The 7,086-nt window shown below is 38.4% G+C and overlaps 1 pseudogene; it reads right to left on the bottom strand.

Moving 5' to 3' along the window:
• Positions 1-1,855: 1,855 nt before the first annotated feature.
• Positions 1,856-2,447, bottom strand: LOC118707751 (annotated as a pseudogene).
• Positions 2,448-7,086: the final 4,639 nt, after the last annotated feature.

Below are 7,086 nucleotides of genomic sequence, written 5' to 3'. Positions count from 1 at the left end.
ACTTGGAAAATGAGGTTTCATAGAGAAGTTCAGGAGGCATATTTGGGACAGTCAAGCTTGTCCTTTGGTGATGAGTATAGGCCCTGCTCCCTAAAGGCAGAAAATAACACATCTTTGCCTTTTTCTTACCCTGAAGCATTTCAAGTTCAATAGCCATGAGAACATATCCACATTTAGCAGGTGAGTACACTCAGTTCCTATCTCAAAAATCCTGTAGCTACAACCCTCTGCCTAAGCGGATGGTGGTATTATGTCATGTTGGAGCTCTACAAAGGGCGGCGCAGCTGGGACTCCTCGGAGAGCCAGGCACCTGCATTCTCTACTTTTGTTCTTCTCATAATTTGCTCGCATGTGTTCAGTGAGTATAATGCACTATGTCACAGGAGGCAGGGTTGGCCTAAAAAAAATCTCATTAACCAGCACTTGAATTCATAACTAGTGTGCCTGTGGCATAGCACATTTTAAATTGTGTGATTACATTTTCGATTCCACTTAAATTAAATGGAGAACATATTCTCTTTTTTTTCCTCCCAAAAGAGAATAGAAGAAGATGGATTTATTTTGTTGTAGTAATGTCAAGGAAACTGTGTGGTGGAGTAAATATTTTTTATTTTCTAGACTGTCCTTTAAATGTTTATCTCCCTTTTCGTTGAATAGACTCACCTTCCTAGTGGAAGGACAAGGAGCCGGAGTTTGAATGTGTAACTGCCTCAGTGATTTCTATTATGGAAATCACCCATCAGAAAATTTGGGGCTTGCTTCAGGAGGGGTGAATGGAGGGGTAGAGAGTACAATCCCAAATGCATGAAGGTAGTTTTTGCATTGTGATAAATTATAACGCAGAATGTCACATCTTTATCATCCTTAGAATATTATTGTTGACAGTGCTTCACTATGAAAATGGCTATAAAAATTTGGATGTGTCCTGGCCGGTGTTGCTTGGTAGTTAAGTGAACCAAAAGCTCATAGTTTGATTCTGGTCAGAGGACATGCCCAGATTGCAGGCTCTATCCCCAGTGTGGGGCATGCAGGAGACAGCCAATCAGTGATTCTCTCTCTTCATTGATGTTTCTGTCTCTCTTTTTCTCTCCCTTCCTTTATGAAATCAGTAAAAATATGTTTTAAAAATTTGGATGTGAAAAATTGCCTGCAATTTTTTTGACATCTTGCCTACAAAACAAAAAAACAAAACAAAAACAAAAAACATTACTTGACATGAAGGAGAAAGTATGTTTATTTATTGTGTAGAGGTACTTAACATATTTTCACACTAACACACAATTATTTTATTGTTTTTAATAACACATTTCAACATGTGTTTTTAATTTGTAGAAAGGAATATTGGAAAGTATTCAAAGGGCATGACCTATAGTAATTATTACTGTAAAGTATAGGGTATTTACAGTTGATGCTAAGATTATGTCTTTTATTTTCTTATTTTAGATTCATTTATTCATTTCTAATGTGCTATTGATAGGCTCATTGACATTCACTAAGACTTATAAACAGCATTTTTGTAAAAGCACTTCCATCTTACCATAATGGTATTTTGAGTGGTGTAATATCTTCAAGAAAATTATCATGACCATGAACTCTTTTGTGTTATAGTATTCATTGAATATGAATATTTTAGAATATATTTATTATAAAAATGAAAGAAACTGCTCCATAATCATCAACTGAATATGTTGTTTTCCAATTTGTTAACGTCCGACATATTTTTTTGACAGACAACTGTTTAGTTTGTATTCCATAATCATAAACTGACTTAATGCTGCAATCCAGCTAGACTGGAATGGGGTAAGGAAATTATGGATCCTAATAAACTGTCCAGAGCACAAAGATTGGAGAACATTTCAAGCAAATTGGGGTGAAGGGGTGCTCGCCTGAGCTACAGAAGGAATGGTCTGGTGGTTAAGATAAAACACAAGTCAAATTTATTAGAGTTGTCCACAATCAGGTGGTGATCTTCTTGCTGGTCTTGCCATTCCTAGACCCAAAGGGCTCTATGGCTGTCACAATATCCATGCCTTCCTTCACCTGCCTGAAGACCACATGCTTGCCAACCAGCCACTCAGGGTTGGCAGTGCAGATGAAAAATTTGGAACAGTTTGTATTAGGTCCAGCGTTGGCCATGGACAAGATGCCAGGACCTGTATGTTTCAGGAAAAAGTTATCATCCTCAAATTTCTCCCCATAGATGGACTTGCTGCCTGTGCCATTATGGCATATAAAGTCACCACCCTGGCACATAAGTCCCATAATAATTCTGTGAAAGCAGGAACCTTTATAACTAAATCTCCTCAGTGCTCAGAGCACGAAAGTTTTCTGCTGTCTCTGGAACTTTGGCTGCAAACAGCTCAAAGGAAATGTGGCCCATGGGCTCACCCTCGAAGGCGATGTTGAAGAACTTGGTGGGGTTCACCATGGCTGGTCACTGGTTTCGGGGTGGCAGTATCTGCTAAGACTCATCATAGATTTTGAAATAATATAAAATTATTGAAATGTTGAGCAGTTATCTTAAAATATAAGTTGTCAATTCCCTATGTCTGCTATATTTCATGGAATTGGCTTTATCCTTTCCTGAACATTGATGTAGAAATCAAAATTTGATAACATCATTGTCCTCTTGAAGACCAGAAATACTTTAAAATATTCCATAAGAATTGACACCATTTGGAATTATAAAATTGTAGTTTATGCTTAGAAAAAAATCTTAAGGATTCACCTAGTGTATGTATATATGTGTGTATGTAGGTATGTGTGTATGTGCATATGTATATAGTCCTTAAAGTAGCATGAGAAACAGAGATAAGGAAAAAAAAAAAAAAAAACAAAAACAAAAAACAGCTGAAACTGGTGTGGCTCAGTGGATAGAGCGTTGGCCTGTGGACTGAAAGGTCCAGGGTTTGATTCTGGTCAAGGGCATGTACCTTAGTTGCGGGCACATCGCCAGTAGGGGGTGTGCAAGAGGCAGCTGATCGATGATTCTCTCTCATCGATGTTTCTAACTCTCTATCCCTCTCTCTTCCTCTCTGTAAAAAATCAATATATATTTTTTTTTAAAAAAAAGCAAATGAATTTAAGCATTCTCTAATCACACCCTCTTGTCAAATTACAAGGCTTCTATTGCAATCTGACATCTCTATACCACTGCTATGGACCTATGGTTGCTCTTTTTACAAATTAAGAAGCTATTTTCTCAATTTTGTGCATCTACATAAGCAATTGATCTTTCAAAAAACAATAGAATCTTATATATCAGTCAGATTCACAAAGCCTCTAGTGTTTTTAATACCAATTTTATTTTCTGCACTAATACATCACGATGATAAGATAAAAGTATCAAATGGCCATCAGTGATAAACATTATAGAGCTTTTGGAAATGCAGTGAATTGTTGGGCTGTTAGAGCACACAAAGTTAGGCAGTGATAGAGCATTCACATAAATGCCATATGGTCCCTGGAAGAGAGACAAGGACTGATGCAGAGGGATCAGCAAGAACAGGCATTTTGAAAGAACAAACTGAAATAGTGTGGGAATTATCTCAATTAATCCTATTATATAAGTTAACACTTAAATATGCTGGCCTAGAAGATTTTAAGTTATATGTAGGATAACTATAATACACTTGTTACAATACAAGCATCAACAGCACTGATGTTACTTGTACACTTGCAAAAATACAAACATCATTCACAATTTTGAACTGGGATCTAAAAACACAATAGCTATTTAAGGCAACGATTATAATAACTTAGGCTATATTACAGTTTTCAGTACCTATGAAACAAGTTTTTGTTCTGCCAACAGTAAACAAAAGCCAACTAGAAATTTTGTCACCAAAAGTGATTGATTTGGTAGAAAGATAATTGCAAACTGGTACATACAGCCATAGGCACACCCTGACACAGGAAACAGGAAGCCCCTTTTCACTGAGGAAAGACAAGGGGCTGCTCCAACCAGACAGCTTTGTTGTAAACCTAGTTTTTCCTGTAGGGCTTTTCCAGAGACACAGGGTGTGTGAGCCCCTCCCAGCAGCCCACCTGATTCCTAAGTTGAGGTCTCTATTATAAATTCTGACACTTCTTATCTATACATGTATGTCAATTGGATTCTGTTGGTTGATTGTGTCATTCAAGTGTTCTATATCTTTCTGGTTTAGGGAAAGGTTGTATAATAGAAGTTCCAACATTTGTAATTGTGGATGTCCTGTTTCTCCTTTTAGCTCTGTCAGTGTTCACAGCACCTACTATGAAGCTCTATTGTTTGATATGTACACATTTAGGGTCATTATTTTGTCATTAGTCAATGCCCCTCTTTATTTCTAGTAATATTCCTTGCTCTGAATCTATGTGAATGGCTTTTAATATAGTTGCTCCAGTTTTATTGTTGTATTTTAATAGTTGTATGCATGGTATTTCTTTTTTCCCCCCCATTTTTTTTGTCAATCTCCATGTTGTTGTATTTGAAGTGAGTCCCTTCCAGATAGCATGTAATTGAATCACAGACTGTTTAATCCACTCTGCTAATTTCTGACATAGAATAGACTGATGCCCAAGATGACAAAGTGTGCCAGACATATTTTCATTTTAAGCATCAATCATGTGACTTAGTTTTCATCTTACCAAGTCCCAGCCCTCAGCCTAAAAGGCAATGCTGAGTAGAACAGAAAGGAGATGCTTTGCAGACCCACCTTCACAAATCTATGAGAAAGTAGGAGTGAGTAGAGTTGATTTAAGCCACTAAGTATATTCAGCAGCAGATAATTTATCTTGCTACATGAAAAAAGCATGGAAGAATTTCACTAGCAAAAGTTTGAAGAAAAGAAACCAGACACTGAATTATATATTCAATGTGATTCTATACATACCAATTTTAGAAAAAATAAAACTCACCAATAAATATAAATGCTAGAATAGTGGTTAACTTAAATGCTATAATAAAGAAATAGGCATGATCACGGTTATTAAGAAATCCTATATAATAAAAGCCTAATAAACTAAGTGTCCAGTAGGCCATTCAACCAATCAAAGCGTAATATGCTAATTATATGCTAAGACTATTTAATGGCTCACTATGACGAGCACTGACCACCAGGGGGCAGATGCTCCAACCGGTAGGTCAGCTTGCTGCTGGGGTCTTGATGATCAGGACTAAGCAAGATAGGCTGGACACACCCTGGAGCCCTCCTATGGTCCCTCTCTAGCTGGCTAACCTCCTGTGTCTCTCCCCAGCCTGGATCGTGCACCGGTGGAGTCCCTCGGCCTGGCCTGTGCCCTCTCACAATCTGGGCTGAGGGACCCCCTGCCTGAACATGAATTTTGTGCACTAGGCCTCTAGTTTTTTTATATTTGACATGCTTTATAGTTAAACTAGAGGCCTTGTGCATGAATTTGTGCACTAGTGGGGTCCCTCAGCTTGGCCTGCAGGAATAGGACCTCTGAGGGGTCCTAGATTGTGAGAGGCCACAAACCAGGCTGAGGGATTCCACTAGTGCACAATCAGGGCCAGGGAGGGATGCAAAAGGCTGGCCAGCCAGGGAGGGACTCAGGAGGGCTCCAGGGTGTGTCTGTCCCATCTTGCTCAGGCCTGATCATCTGGACACCAATGGCAAGCTAACCTATGCGTTGGAGCATCTGCCCCCTCTGATGGTCAGTGCATATCATAGTGAGCAATTGAATGGCCTTAGCATATCATTAACATATATGCTTTGATTGGTTGAATGGCTGACTACATCACTGGACCTTTAGCATATTAAGCTTTTATTAAATACTATAGAGGTGCTCATATTGTTACAAAATAATTACAAACTACATACACTTGGGATTCTCCATGTATTTTTAATAATAAAATTTTCCAAAAATAAACAGATACATGTAAAAAAGTAGATTGCCACTTGGTGCATAAGAAAAGCTTTGGCCAAAACCAATTTGGCTCAGTGGATAGAGCGTTGGCCTGCTGACTGAAAGGTCCCAGGTTCATTTCCAGTCAAGGGCATATACCTTGGTTGCGGACACACCCCCTACAGGCACACCTCCAGTAGGGGGTGTGCAAGAGGCAGCTGATTGATGTTTCTCTCTCATAGATGTTTCTAATTCTCTATCCCTCTCTCTTCCTCTCTGTAAAAAATCAATAAAATATATTTTAAAAAAGAAAAATAATTGTTAGTATTCTGCCATTTGTGTATTTTAATTTCCATCTAAAAAGGGTTAATAGAACATTTACTGCAGGGGTAGTTTTCTAGCTAGTTGACTTAGGTCTAGAATTCACTCCTTGTGCCCCGCTCCCCACTATTGTATTATATATATAAAATTGTTTTTTTTACAGAGAGGAAGGGAGAGGGATAGAGAGCTAGAAACATCGATGAGAGAGAACATCGACCAGCTGCCTCCTGTACAACCCCTACTGGGGATGTGCCTGCAACCAAGGTAAATGCCTTTGACTGGAATCCAACCCAGGACTCTTCAGTATGCAGGCTGATTCTCTATCCACTGAGCAAAACCAGTTTCAGCCATTGTGTCCCTTTTTAAAGTTGAGGTCACAGGTAAGCTCTCAACCTGACATCCTATGTGAAGACTGTCCCCAATTATTATCTGGAGATCCAAAGCATACTAGGCCAAATGTTGAATAGAAGCAAAACACTTTATTTTTGCTTACCTGATTGGTAATTTGCATCTGAGTTGTGGTTTTAAAATCTCAATCTTCTTCCTAGGAACTGACTATGCATCATCATCATTTATTAGAAAGTGACCCTGTGTCTTTCTGAATGCTGTGTGCCCTAACTTGAGTTCCCTTTTGGATAATTCCCTAACAGAAATTATAAGTAAACACGCAAAACATAATGTTGCTCAAGTAACTAGGCTTCTGGGAACTAATTTTTTTTACACATAATTTATGGCTGCAGAGTGTGTATCAGGCAGCAAGTAAAATAATCTCACAATGAAAGGGAAATATCAGATTATTTTGGCTTTGTTTCTCATTAGTGGAGTTCTGGGATATTCTCACCTCATCCCTTCTTTCCCCAAAGAATTCCTCCAGTGAATTCAATGAAATACCATTTATTACCTCATGTATATGCCAGA

The sequence above is a fragment of the Pipistrellus kuhlii genome, unplaced genomic scaffold, assembly GCF_014108245.1.
Source record: "Pipistrellus kuhlii isolate mPipKuh1 unplaced genomic scaffold, mPipKuh1.p scaffold_m20_p_6, whole genome shotgun sequence".
Taxonomy (NCBI): Eukaryota; Metazoa; Chordata; class Mammalia; order Chiroptera; family Vespertilionidae; genus Pipistrellus; species Pipistrellus kuhlii.
The sequence above is the reverse complement of the archived record's forward strand: the minus strand, read 5'-3'. Positions and strand labels throughout refer to the sequence as shown.